The sequence below is a fragment of the Sus scrofa genome, chromosome 3 (assembly GCF_054392235.1).
Source record: "Sus scrofa isolate SSC_HxYL_T2T_F1_AM1 chromosome 3, Sscrofa_HxYL_maternal_Yorkshire_Landrace_v2.0, whole genome shotgun sequence".
Lineage (NCBI taxonomy): Eukaryota > Metazoa > Chordata > Mammalia > Artiodactyla > Suidae > Sus > Sus scrofa.
Window position 1 is genome coordinate 26,115,185 of NC_139385.1, and position 14,207 is coordinate 26,129,391.

A 14,207-nucleotide genomic window follows, 5' to 3' on the forward strand; every position below is an offset into this window, starting at 1 on the left:
GGAGATCCTACTTGGACAGTTTCTGTCATTTCCTTTAAAATGATGGTTCCATTGTGCCCCATTGTAGTGGAATTTGAGGGTAGCATTACTCTCTGACTTTAGGTTTTTTTATGAGAAGCAGATTAGACTAACTACACTTGAGCCTTGAACCAGCTTGGGGTTAATCTGCATATAAATTAAAATTGGCTCTCTGCATCCATAGTTCCTGCAGAACATGTACTTCAGCCAACCCTGGTTTATGTAGTGCTATAGTATTTGCTATTGAAAAATGCCTGCCTGTAAGTGGATCCAACAGTTCAAACCTGCATTGTTCAAGGATCAACCATATATAATTCTTCTTTTAATATAGGCAATGTCAGGCTCAATCTGAATATTTATAGATATAGCATGAATTTCCCAAACCATCTTCTGAGTTAGAAGCACAACTGTGAGTATGTCTGTATCCCTTTGTTTAGTGATCTCATTTATGAGATTATGCCATGAGTGGGACATCTTTGGGGTTTTAAAGGTGATGCCTTGGAGGTTTTGGAACCAGGAAATTGACAGTGATTAGCATTTGAACTGTCACTTCCTCCTTTGCTATGTTACCAGTATAGATGGCACCATAGACAGTTACCTGTATTTGAAGATGACTCAGAAGTCCTTCAGCTCTCAGAACAGCAGCATGGATATCATGTTTTACCATCTGATCATGCCCATTGAGTGCACCAAGGTCTTCTCCAAGACTGAAGCTGGGGAGATCCCTGGTGCCAGCTTCTTTGGGCACAAAAAGAATTTGGAAGACTGTGACACAGATTCTGACTTTGAGGTTCTCATGAAGAGAGGGCATGGCTATCTGGTGCCAGATGAATGGACAAGGACAAAGGAACTACAAAGCCAGAGTTTAACAACCACAAATATTATGCTCAGGAAAAGCCCTCTCATCTGAAGCAAAGGCCATTGATCTATGCAAAATAATTTTAAATATGGAGTTATGCAGGGGTCACAAGAGAGGGTTATAGAGAGTAAGGGCTTTCCAAGGTCAGTTCATTCTTCCATTTCATCCTTTTTCACACCCAAAGGATTCTACAGAAAACAGTAACACAACCTGTTTGCTATGTGATTTGTTACCTGTGACATACTTACCCAAGAGTTACTTTTTTATGAGTTTTGTCATTGTGGTAAAAATAAAATCTACCAACTTACCCATTTTTTAGTGTACAGTTGAGTAGTGTTAAATATACTCACATGGTTGTGGAATAGATCTCCAGAATTTTTTTATTTTGCAAAACTGAAACTATGCCCATACAGGACCTATACTTTCCAACCTCCCCAGTCCCAGGGTATCACCATATTACTTTTTGTTTCTCTGAGTTTGACTGCTTTAGCACTGTTGGTGGGAATGTAAGCTGGTACAGCCACTATGGAGAACAGTTTGGAGATACCTTATAAATCTATACATAGAACTATGATATGATCCAGCAATCCCTCTCTTGGGCATATATCTGGACAAAACTTTCCTTGAGGAAGACACATGCACCTGCATGTTCATTGCAGCTCTATTCACAATAGCCAAGACATGGAAACAACCCAAATGTCCATTAACAGATGATTGGATTAGGAAGATGTGGCATATATACACAATGGAATACTACTCAGCCATAACAAATGAAGTAATGCCATTTGCAGCAATATAGATGTAACTAGAGACTCTCATCCTGAGTGAAGTAAGTCAGAAAGAGAAAGACAAATACCATATGATATCGCTCATAGCTGGTATCTAATATACAGCACAAATGAAACTTTTCACAGAAAAGAAAATCATGGACTTGGAGAAGAGACTTGTGGTTTCCCAGGGGGAGGGGGAGGGAGTGGGAAGGATTTGGACCTTGGGGTTAATGGATGAAAACCTTTGCTTTGGGAATGGATTAACAATGATATCCTGCTGTGTAGCCCTGAGAACTATGTCTAGATAGTTACAATGCAGCACGACAATGGGAGAAAAAATTATGTATAAGTGTATATGTAACTGGGTCCCCATGCTGTACATTGGGGAAAAAAGTGTGTTGGGGGAAATAACAATAAAAAATAAATTTAAAAAACTCATATAAATGAAATCATGCAAGATTTGTCCCTTCATGACTGACATCTCATATAGTATAATGTTCTCAAGGTTCATATGTGTTGCAGTGTGTGTGTCAGAATTCCCTTCCTTTTTAAGGCTGAATGATATTCCAGTGTGTGTGTACACTACATTTTGTTTATTCAGTCATCCACTGATGAACATTTAGGGTGATTCCACTTCTTAGCGATCATGAATAGTGCTGTTAGGAACATGTGTGTCCAAATATCTTTTGACAACCCTACTTTCAATTCTTTTGACTATATACTTAGAACTGAGATTGCTGGGAGTTGTAAATCTAAATTTTTGAGAAGCTTCATGTTGTTTTCCATAGCAGGTGTACTATTTGACAATCCAATCAACCCTGCACAAGGGTCCCAATTTCTCCACATCCTTGTCAAGCCTTGTCACTTTCTGGTTTTTTGATAGTAACCATCCTCGTGAGTGCCAAGTGATATCTCATTGTAGTTTTGATTTGTATTTTCCTAATGATTAGTGATGTTGCTCATTAGTCATTTGTATATCATGTTTAGAGAAATATATTCAAGCTCTTGGCCCATTTTTGCTGTGGTAATTTGCTTTTTTATTGCCAAGTTGTAGGAATTTATATATATTCTAAATATTAACCTCTTATCAGATACATTATTTATGTCTTTTTTTCCCAAGAGTTAGCTTTTAAGATATTTTGTATTTGCATTATTGGTTGAAATTTAAAGAGTATTCTCTCTAAATAATACTTTTTTGTGTGGATAAGAAGGCAACCTCAGCATTGTTGACATGCTGGTTCAGATAAATATTTATTGTTAGATTCTGCCCTGTAGATTGACAGATATTAGCAGGATGCTTGGCCTGCCCCTGCCAGTGGCACCTGCCCAGTATAACAACAAAAATATCTCCAAATATTGCCGGATGCAGCTTTTGCCATTTATTTCTATTTGCCAGTGATCATGCTTTGCATTTCAAAATATTTGATTCATAATATTTAACAAGCTTTTTTTTTTTGGCCACCCTGTGGCATATGGAGTTTCCAGGCCAAGAATCAGATGCAAGATGCAGTTGTGACCTATGCCACAGCTGCAGCAGCACTGGATCCTTAACCCACTGTGCCAGGAGGGATCAAACCTGTGTCCCAGCACTCTAGAGACACTGCTGATCCTGTTGCTCTACAGCAAGCTTATTTTAAAAATAATCATTCACTTATCTTTTAGGGACTGAAAAGTTGAAAAATATATGTATATATATATGTATATTCTGATATACATTATCCAATGAGTGCTAATTTAGGAGAAATAATCCTGAAAATGGCACTCTCTGGTCTGATTTTGTGATCCTCATTCTTGGCAGCATTTTCATTTGCCACTTAATTTATCCAAGTATGTTTAATAATTTCCTTCATCTCAGCAATATGTCTACAAGATCATTTACCATTCTTTGTTAGAGGTCAAGTTTTGTTGTATTCCCTGTTAAATTTTGAAAATACTTCACATAAAATTCCAAATGGAAAAAATATATATATAGCTATGTCCCTTGTAGAGTTCCTCCATGTTTAAACTTAACTTTCACGTGTGAGATCTGAACTATTTCAAAGTGATTTTAAGGGGTCATCATCTTGTACATTATTGATAGGAAATGCAAAGCATATTCAAGGTGAAAAAATTGTTGTAGATTAATGTTCTTGTATAAGCCTTAAGAATTTGAAGCTTACCTGCCTAATGAATTGATGATTTTACTATAGAAACATACTCTATAGGTACACACCCATAATACATACTTGGAAGTATAAAAAGCCTTGGATCATTTTTGGCTCATGTGGAGTCTTTCCTGTTTCTCCCATTATTTCTGAAATAATTCAAAATGTCTGTTTAATGACTTTTCCTATTTTTCAGCATCCTTTGTGCCTATAATGTTTTAATGAAGCCAGATGATATTCAACAATAACTGTCTTCTTAGGCAGCTTAGAGACATTGCCAGTCAGAGATTTCTTTCTTTTCCCTTTGCCAGTACTTGGTGGTGCTGTACTGACAATACTGTTACTTGGGAAGAGTCTTTGCTGGACAAGAACCTGCTAACATCTGGGTGGGCTGGAGCACATCCAGTTTCCATCAGTATGACACAGCCTTTGACTTGGACAGAGTTCATATAGTCACTGTCACTCTAGGAGATGCAAAGGGAAAGGTGCATGAAAGGTTGGTTTTCCTCAATATTTTAAACATGAATGAAATCTGATAAAAAAATGCTGATAAATGTAGGCATTTTTTTTCTCTTGGATTTCATGCCTGAGATACTATTCTGTTTATAGGAATAATATAATCAAGCCCTTAGTGTCATCATCCTTTTGGTTGTTCATACAAACCTAGAAGGAATCTTAAGGTATTAAAAGTGAAAAACATTGTAAAGTCAGAGAAGTGGATTTTCTTAGGGTAATAATCATCTATTTCTTCAGGTGACATTGTACTTAACTAATGGCTTGGGTTATCATTGCTTAGTTAACTTTTGTTTTAGGGATTAAAGATGGATGAATGTGAGGCCATTAGCCTAGGGTCTGTTCTGTATCTTAAGAACTGGTTGTGTGGTTGGGAGAAAAATGTATAGACAGAAAGAACGACCTAGTGGTTTAGATCAGGTGGAACTCAGACTGAGGAGTAGTGGTTTCTTTCCTTAACTGCATTGACTTGCTGTTTGGCATTGGGTAAGTTAATGACACTTTCTGTGCCATCCTTTTTCATTTGTAAAAACAAACCAAACCTTCAAAAAGGGAAGAAGGCCATCTTCCTCGTGGAATAAGACAAGAGAAGATCTGGCAATTTTCACCTACCTTTTGAGTTCATGCATCCTCTCTGATCTGCTTGGTTGGGTCCCATAGACAAAGCCCTCATATTATTGCTTTTCTTTTAGACCTGCACCACATTTTTTTTTATTTTTAGGGTAGCAGCATATGGAATACCCATGCTGAGGTCAAATTGGATCTGCAGCTTCCACCCTAACAGCCACAGTAATGTTGGATCCAGGCTGCATCTGTGACCTGGGCTGAAGCTTGCAGCAATGCTAGATCCATCCCTAGCCCACTCTGTGAGGCCAGGGATTGAAGCTGCATCCTCACAGACACTGTGTAGGGTTCTTAAACCCCTGAGCCACAGTGTGAACTCCAACACTATCATTTTTGGTAGCCAGAAGCTCTCTCTCCTGCCTTCAGATTTTAACGTTGCCGTAAGCTGTGGTGTAGGTTGCAGACGCGGCTCGGATCCCGCGTTGCTGTGGCTCTGGTGTAGGCCGGTGGCTACAGTTCCGATTCGACCCCTAGCCTGGGAATCTCCATATGCCGCGGGAGCGGCCCAAGACCAAGAAATAGCAAAAAGACCAAAAAAAAAAAAAAAAAAAAGAAGAAGAAGTTAGAAGAAAATGAAAACAAAAATGAGTTAGTTCTGTACTTTTACTTCTGTTTGAATAGTAACAGTGCCCTGAGCCATGCAGCATAAGCAGTCCATTCCTCCAAAGATGTTCACATAGTCATGAAATGAAATAATCTTAGTGATCCTTTTTTTTCTTTTTTGTCTACCTGTGGTACATGGAGCGCCTGAGCCAGGGATCAGATCAGAGCTGAAGTTGCAGCCTACAGTGCAGCTGTAGCCATACTGGATCCTTTAACCCACTGAGCTAGGCTGGTGATTGAACATGCATCCTGTCACTGCAAAGAAGCCACAGATCCTATTACACCACAGCAGGAACTCTACTCTGAGTAATACTTGAGAGAATATTGGAATGAAAGAAAGGAGAAGTCTTCCTCTGTAGAGTGTTCTTGAGGTGTTAGGAAGAAAACAGGTTTTCCTTCTAGCCCCTCCTTTACTAATATTCTTAAATTCATTTGCTTATTTAAAGGTGGAACCAAGTCCAAAATTATTTCCTGCAGCTTTTTCCCAATCTAGAAGTCTCAATATTTTTCAGTTTGGGTTGGGAAGAATAAAGGTAAGAAAGATTCATTCCTGGTATTATATTTGGGTTATTTTCTGTTAGGAAATAGCACTTGTTTCTTCTTAAATGAATTCAATACTTTATTAGTACTGATATTAAACACATAATCCTCCTTTAAGTGAAATGTTGTCATGTTTGGAAATTCTTTAATCTGTTTCAGGTCACTGGGCTAACATAATTAATTTGAAGGGTCTCTCCTTGGTCATCATAATTATATTTTTCAATATAACTAAGCTTATACAGAACAAAAATGCCAAATTATGTACAGCTCAGTAATCATTGCATTCACGGATAAGCTAGTGAATGGGCTTGAAGAGCTGAACTTGTGCTACCTTGTGATAAATGTGAGAGTGACATGTGCTGAGTTCTCTGGGGACATAAATGAAAGAATGTGGTAAGATGGGGTGGCTCAGCTAAAGCTGAGAGGGAGGTGATTCTTAACTGTGGAATAGCAAGAACCTGGGTCCATTTGCTAGGAGAGGGCATTCTCCATAGAGGGCTAGAGAACATGAAAATATGTAGGCATGAAATTGCTGAAGGTTATGGCCTTCAGTGTGACTGTGACAAAGGATGCTTCTGGGGTGCAGCCCAGGATTAATGTGGATGGAAGTTGGACCAAGTCCATGTTAAAAGGGCCTTAAATGCCATGTTATGAAGTTGACACCCATTCTGTAATAATGGTAATGCATTGAAAATTGGAGGCAAAGGATTGAGTATAACTGAACCTCTTTTAGAAAAATATGTTGGTAGTAATGTAAAGAAAATTCTACTCACACAAGAATGAGAATAGGCAGTAATAATTAGGTATTAACAATTTGATATTTTCACCATGGGAGAAGAGGATGAGAGGATGCGATGAGATGAGAGAGATAAATGAGAAGATGTTTTAGGTGAAAGTTAACAGAAACTGTCAGTGAATTAGATGAACAATTTGTGGATGAACTGAAATTGGTGCTCAAGGAGAATGAAGAATTAAGATTTACTACAATACTTTTAGTTTCCCATCTGAGGGATGCTAATGCAACAGCAAGCAGAAGAGCCTGTTGAAATTCAGGGAAAGGAATTTATTGGACTCTGCCTCAAGCTCCTGTCACAGAGCTCCTAAATCCTTTGCAATGTCCTATGTGATAAGAGCACTGGGATCATCTTGTTCTGATGTTTGGTCTTTGACCCTGGTTCCTGACACAGAACTCCTAAATTCATTGGACTCTCCTGGGTGATAAGAATATCTTTGGACCTAATGAGACAACTGGTTAATGGAAAAACTGAGCCAATGATTTAGAAACTTGGAACTTTTAGCAGCCCTCCTTCTCATTCTCCAGAGAGGAGAGAGGGGCTGAAATGGAGTTAATAATCAATTATGCCTATATGATGAAGACTCCATAAAAATCTCAATAATAGAGGTTTGGAGAGCTTCTGGGTTGGTGAACACAGAAGATTTCTTCATGGAGAAATGATTCTTTCATAGCCCTTTTTATACACCCATAGCAGGGGGAGAGTCAGGAGCCTCCAATTCTGTCATTGTGATGTTCTAATTGTATGCATAAAAATGATTAACATACTGAATTTTATGTTATGAGAACTATATCTAAATAAAAATACATTTAAGGGACTTTCCATTGTGGTGCAGTGGAAACTAATCCAACTAATACCCATGAGGCTGTGGGTTCAATCTCTGGCCTCATTCAGTGGGTTAAGGATCTGGCATTACCGTGAGCTGTGGTGTAGGTTGCAGATGTGGCTTGGAGCCCATGTGGCTGTGGTTGTGGTATAGGCAAGCAGTTGTAGCTTCAATTATACCCTTACATGGGAACGTCCATATGTCCCTGGGGTGGCCCTAAAAAGAAGAAAAAATTAAAAGCAAACAAAACTTCAAACCAGAATTCCCAGTACAGGCACCAGCTTAGCTGTAAATGTAGCAAAAACCCAGAAACAGCAAATTAGCAGAAGAGTGAATTAAGTAGACAGTGTCTACCAAGTACTATTAGTGCTTTGACCCCACCTAGTAGAGCCAGGAAATGTTTCATCTGGGCTTCAGCCTTGCAGGTGGTGCATTCCTCTGTCATAGAGACTCACCTGGCCCTGGTTGGTGACTCAGTGGGCAACATTTTTCTTTACAAAATTACAAGTAAAATCCAAATATCATATTGACTTTTAGCTAAATAACAATGCCAACTAGATCCATTATGATAGCTAAGAAAAAATACCAAGTATTGGGAAGGATACTGAGCAATTTGAGCTCTTCTGATGATAGTGAGCTTTTATGATGATGTTGTCTCTTGATGATGAGACACTGTAAGTGTACAGACACATTGGAAAGAATGAATATAACCATAAAACTCCTACAAGAACCAGCAAGTCTGCCTCCAGGTTTTTACCCAAGGGGAAAATAGGTATACCAAAAATGTGTAACTAAATATTTATGGCAGTTTTTTTTTATTTCCTCCATAGTTGGAGACACATTAAATAGCCTACAGTAGGAGAATGGGTGAACATTGTATAGCTCTAAAAAAGTTTAAATTGGGACACTTAGAATTAAAGAGAGTCAAAGTTTTCTGAATACAACAAAATTGTTAAATATCAAAAAAATCACATTGAGAGCAAAGGTGACGTAGGAGATAAGCTGTCCTGCTGAAAATAAGAGCCTTAATTACAGGTTAGGGAGCTCCCTTTGTGGCTCAGTGGGTTAAGAACTCTACTAGTATCCATTAAGAGACAGGTACAATCCCTGGCCTTGGTCAGTGGGTTAAGCATCTGGCATTGCTGTGGCTATGGTATAGGCCAGCAGCTGCATGGCCATTTCGACCCCTACCCAGGGAATTTCCACATGCTGCAGGTGTGGTCCTAAAAAGGAAAAAAAAATGCAGATTAAACTGAACCACCACCTCCCCTTTCCTTGCTCAGCTTCCAGAATCATGGCAGCTATGCTCAGTACTGCCAAGCAGGAAACCACAGAACACTCAAGAGTACACCTGGAGCTGTCAGAGACTTCCAGATGCATATGAATATCCCCAGCTAACTCAGGGAGCAGCACTGAGGGATCCAGGCCACCCCTCAGGCACACAGCACTCAGATTAGCTGATTCCTACCCAGCATGCAAACGTGAATGGGCAGGGGAGGACTCAGTGACATGGGAGGACATGGCCCAGGAAAGATGGAGGGAAAAATCACACTGAAGTGAGGTACCAAAGGAAGAGAAAAAAGAGATCATAGGAAAACATGAAATAAATTGCCTATTAATGTATTTCAAGTAAATAGAGGAGATACTTTATCCAATGAGCACTGTTATTTAGGTGGAGCACAACATTATATGTATATGTGTGTACATCTATGCCTAGGGATGTGTATATATAATATGTATATGCATATGGAATCACAAGCACCCAGAAACCTCCAGCCACAGGCTTGGTACACTCCTTTGCAACTTTCTAAACCTGCATGGAATAGAGGGTCCCTGACCCTCCTTGGAGAGTTTGAACAGAACCACTTGGCTTTCTGCTCCTCAGAAAGGGCCTCCCCCTCCAGTGTACTCTCAGTACATGTATCATGTTCAGGAACCCCCACCACACATCACCCCTAATGCTTTCATTGTCAGCTTTGCCAAGACAGTTTTGAAATTCTCCCTGTTTCCTGGTTTGTTGGCTCCCACAGGCTACATGAGATTAAAGTTCACATGCAGTGTCTTCATCATAGAACTCTGTGAATATTGGCCTTTTCTCACAAGGGGGGTCGACTAGGGGTGAGTGACTCAGTTTACATCCCTGTATGAGGTCACAGCATATCCTACCTTATTTTGTCCTCATGAGGACTGAATGAGTCCAAATCATGTATATGTTTTTAATATTTTTCTCACACCTGGGTTAGGCAGTTTCTGAGTAATTGCAAGTCAACTTTGGAGGACTCATGAAGCCTGCATGAGCTCTGACATCTGGCTCAAGAATGCAGAACCCCAGCCTTGGGAAGTGGGACATCATGGTTTCAGTGGTTAATTGGATGATAATGCAGGAAAAGTGGGACCTCTTACTATCCCAAAATCACCTGGCAGTGAGGGAAACAGGGTACCTGGAAGCAGACCCCAGGGTTCAAAACCCACTCACAGGTCAAGTCTGCAGGTCAAGCATGGTTGGCCTCATTTTGTAAGAGCCAAATATAAGAGCAGCACTTCATATACCATGACCCTTGTGTGATGTTTCAGACCACATCCTTCATTTCTCTCCAGGCCTCTCTGACCCCCTGAGGTGCCCCTTCTCTTGTTGTGAAAAGGGGCTGGGATGTGGATTGTGCACAACTCAAGTCCCAGCATCTGGGTACAGACTCAAAGAGACCTCCACTGTGGCCATTTATTTTCTTGATGATACTGTGAAACCTAAGTTGACATGTGAGCACAAACAGGCCCACGGAGTTTACCCTGTGAAATAGACTCAGCCCTTTGCTTCTCTGCTAAAATCACTTGATTCCCCAGTCACATATCACAGTTTTAGCTATGGCTGTGATGACTCCATGAGACCCAGATCCTTGAATCACCCTGAGCACATGGCATTTCTACTCAGCTGTCATAAGGCCTTGTTTAAAATCTCCTTCCAGTCTCATTCTCATCTACTGGACAAATACATTTTCCTGCCTTCATCCTCATTTCACTAGAAGACAGCCCCTGTGATCAGATGTTCAGGTAGGAATTCTTGTCTTCATCTTGACTCCTCTCTTCTCTCAATCACACAGACATCCTTGTGTCACATGGCCTCTGCCTGTAGGACAGGTCCTGGATCCTATTCCATGTCTCCATCTCTACTTCCTTTGCTCCCCTGATCCAGCAATCCTTGTCCTCAGCCTCAAATTTCTGTCAAGGTCTGCCACCTGGTTTATACTTTTTCCAAAGTGGTAGACTCTGTCATTTTTTTTTTCTTTTTTTTCTTTTTTTTGGTCTTTTTGCTATTTCTTGGTCTTGGGCCGCTTCTGCGGCATATGGAGATTCCCAGGCTAGGGGTCGAATCGGAGCTGTAGCCACCGGCCTACACCAGAGCCACAGCAACGCGGGATCCGAGCCATGTCTGCAACCTACACCACAGCTCACAGCAATGCCGGATCATTAACCCACTGAGCAAGGGCAGGGATCGAACCCGCAACCTCATGGTTCCTAGTCGGATTCGTTAACCACTGCACCACGACGGGAACTCCGACTCTGTCATTTTAAATTGAAATCCAGCTCCTCCAAAAAAAATGGATTTCCTGATGTGGCATAGATGGTTAAGGATCTGGTTGTCTGTGTCTCCCATGTTTGCATCCCCCCCTCAGAGAGGCTCCTGGACCACTCCTACCAAGAACCCTTCAATTCCACTGCTTCTCCTTTCTCTATTTATGTAATCAGTAAAACTCACCATCTTACATGCCCTGTCTTCTGTTTAGGACTGATCCTCAGCCTAGTGCAGAAGGTTAAGGATCTGTCATTGCCACAGCTGCAGCATCGATTGCAGCTGCAGCTCAGAAATTATCTCTGGCCCTGGATCTTCCATGTGCCATGGGTGTGGGAAAAAACCTTCAAGTCTTTATTGTGGTGTAACATCTCTCCATCTTCTATCCTCTGATGGCCTAAACCCAAATTTCCACCATTTCTACACTGCATTATGGCCACTCTGGGGTTTGGATGGTGCTCACACTCACCATGATCAGTGGTATATCACCTGTTTTGTCCCCTCTTCCCACAAGGTTTCTTTTCATGTGTCTCCCATGTTTGCATCCCCACCTCAGACAGGCTCCTGGACCACTCCTACCAAGAACCCCTCAATTCCACTGCTTCTCCTTTCCCTATTTATGTAATCAGTAAAACTCACCACCTGACATGCCCTATCTTCTGTTTAATTTTAGTGTCTGCAATCTTGTTTTCCTCCCAACATGAAGACATGGACTTTTTTTTTAGTTTTAGGTAATCTTCCCCAACCCAAGCAAAATTTTATTTATCAGTTGTGAGGCAATGTCATTTATCTTATCATTTTTCCCTATATTTTTCTTCATATCACTGCATCTGCAATATACGGAAGTTCCCAGGCTAAGGGTTGAATTGGAGCTGCAGCTCTGGCCTATGCCACAGCCAAAGCAACACCAGATCTGAGCTGCATCTGTCACCTGTGATGCAGCTTATGGCAATGCTGTATCCTTAACCCACTGAGCAAGGCCAGGGATTTAAAAAAATTTTTCCCCCTGTTTTTTTTGTTCTTTTCTTTCTTTCTCTTTCCTTCCTTCCTTCCTTCCTTCCTTCCTTCCTTCCTTCCTTCCTTCCTTCCTTCCTTCTTTTCTTTCTTTCTTTCTTTTATTTCTTTCTTTTCTTTCTTTCTTTCTTTCTTTCTTTCTTTCTTTCTTTCTTTCTTTCTTTCTTTCTTTCTTTCTTTCTCCCTGCCCCCCTCCCTTCCTTCCCTCCCTCCTTCCTTCCTTCCTTCCTTCCTTCTTTTCTTTTTTGAGGGCGCACCCACAGCATATAGAAGACTGGGGGAAAAAGCACTTTTTCCCTCTTGCTGTTTTTTTTCTTTTTGTGTGTGTGTGTCTTTTTAGGGCCACAACCATGGCATAAGGAAATTCCCACACAAGGGATCAAATCAGAGCTGTAGTCACCAGCCTACACAACAGACACAGCAACTTGAGATACATGCAGCATCTGGGACCTATACCACAGTTTGTGAAAATGCTGAATCCTTAACCCACTGAGCCAGGCCTGGGATTGAACCTGCATCCTCTCAGACACTATGTCATGTTCTTAACCCACTGAGCCACCCACCACAGGAAATTCTCATTTACCTTATCATGATGGTACTCTATCATTTGCTTGTGTGATTCCCTCCAGTTATAAAAGTTTTGTGTACTGATCCCTTCCACTATGAGAAAAACCAGTCTGTGCTCATCACCTAATGAGAGGATGCCATCAGTGAATAAAGATACAAATTGTGGGGGCCAGACTTCATTATGTGAGAAAAAACACAAAAAGCCTTGAGACTTCCCTGGATTTCCACTGAGGAGTGAGTGGGAGATGGTGAGGGAGAGATGAGGGGCAGTGATGTGGAGCTTCCCCCAAACTGTCCAGTTGGATTTCTTCTTGGTCAGAAAAGTCATACTGCAGCATTCTTGGAGGGAAATCTCAGGTTCTCCTTTGATTATGTCACAATGTTTCTTCGGTCTGCAATTATTTTGTTTATTTGTTGATTCACTATTTTATTGAGTAAAGTAGTTAATTTCACTAAAATCTAGGTTTTCTTTTGGCAGATGTATACCTTAAACCCAGAAACATTTCCTGAGTCTTTATCAGTTTTTGACACAAGTAAATTCTCACTAAATACTTGTTGAATAAGTGAATCAATACCTGAGAATAAATTTTATATATATTAGGGATATTAGTGGTATCAGCTATCTATATGTCCATCATTTGTTGCATTTTTCTTCTTCCTCCATTCACTTAACTTAATTTTGCTAAACCCAATACTTTGATTTTATGTTATAAAATTTGTGAATTTTTCTCTTCATGCCTACATGTTCTGATTTTAAGTATATTCTCTTATATTACATCTTTAATCCACCAGGAATTACTTAATGTCTTATGTAAGATGGAGTTTTTTTGTATCAAATGAATGAAAAATTTCCCTTATGCAACTTAAGTTGTCCATCATTACCATACTTGATGAAAAGATCACCCTTGAGATGAATTAAAACACACACAGCAATGAGGAGAGATTTGTACATTATATAAAGCTATATTTATTGAAACATATGGCTCTATTAATTAAAATTGTATGATTATTTTTTCAGCTGTGTTTAATATATTAGACTATTCATTGTGTGTGTGTGTGTGTGTGTATACAGATCTTCCTTAATTTACAATGGGTGTCATGTCCCAATAAATTCATCATAAGCATCAGAAGTTGGAAGTATTATTAAGTCAAAAACATGTTTAATACACCTAACATATAAAACATCATTTTTGGCGTACTCTACCTTATGTCTGCTCAGTATACTTCCATTAGCCTACAGTTGAGCAAAATCATCTACTAGAAAGCCTATTTTATAATAAAGTGCTCGCCATCTCATGTAATTTATTGAACACTATAATGAAATGAAAAACAGAATGGTTGCATAGGAACAGAGTGATTGTAAGTGT

General features: G+C 40.0%; 2 long non-coding RNA genes across 3 annotated transcripts in view; both read left to right on the plus strand.

The window, feature by feature from the left end:
• Positions 1–7,678, plus strand: part of LOC146404484 (uncharacterized) — a 77,909-nt gene extending 70,231 nt beyond the window's left edge. Inside the window, exons 11-13 of the long non-coding RNA XR_014840502.1 lie at positions 4,103–4,287; positions 5,978–6,064; positions 6,231–7,678. This is a non-coding gene — a long non-coding RNA (uncharacterized LOC146404484). The remainder of the gene's footprint in view (positions 1–4,102; positions 4,288–5,977; positions 6,065–6,230) is intronic.
• LOC110258473 (uncharacterized) overlaps positions 1–14,207 on the plus strand; it is a 365,891-nt gene that overhangs the window by 230,385 nt on the left and 121,299 nt on the right. The window lies entirely within an intron of this gene.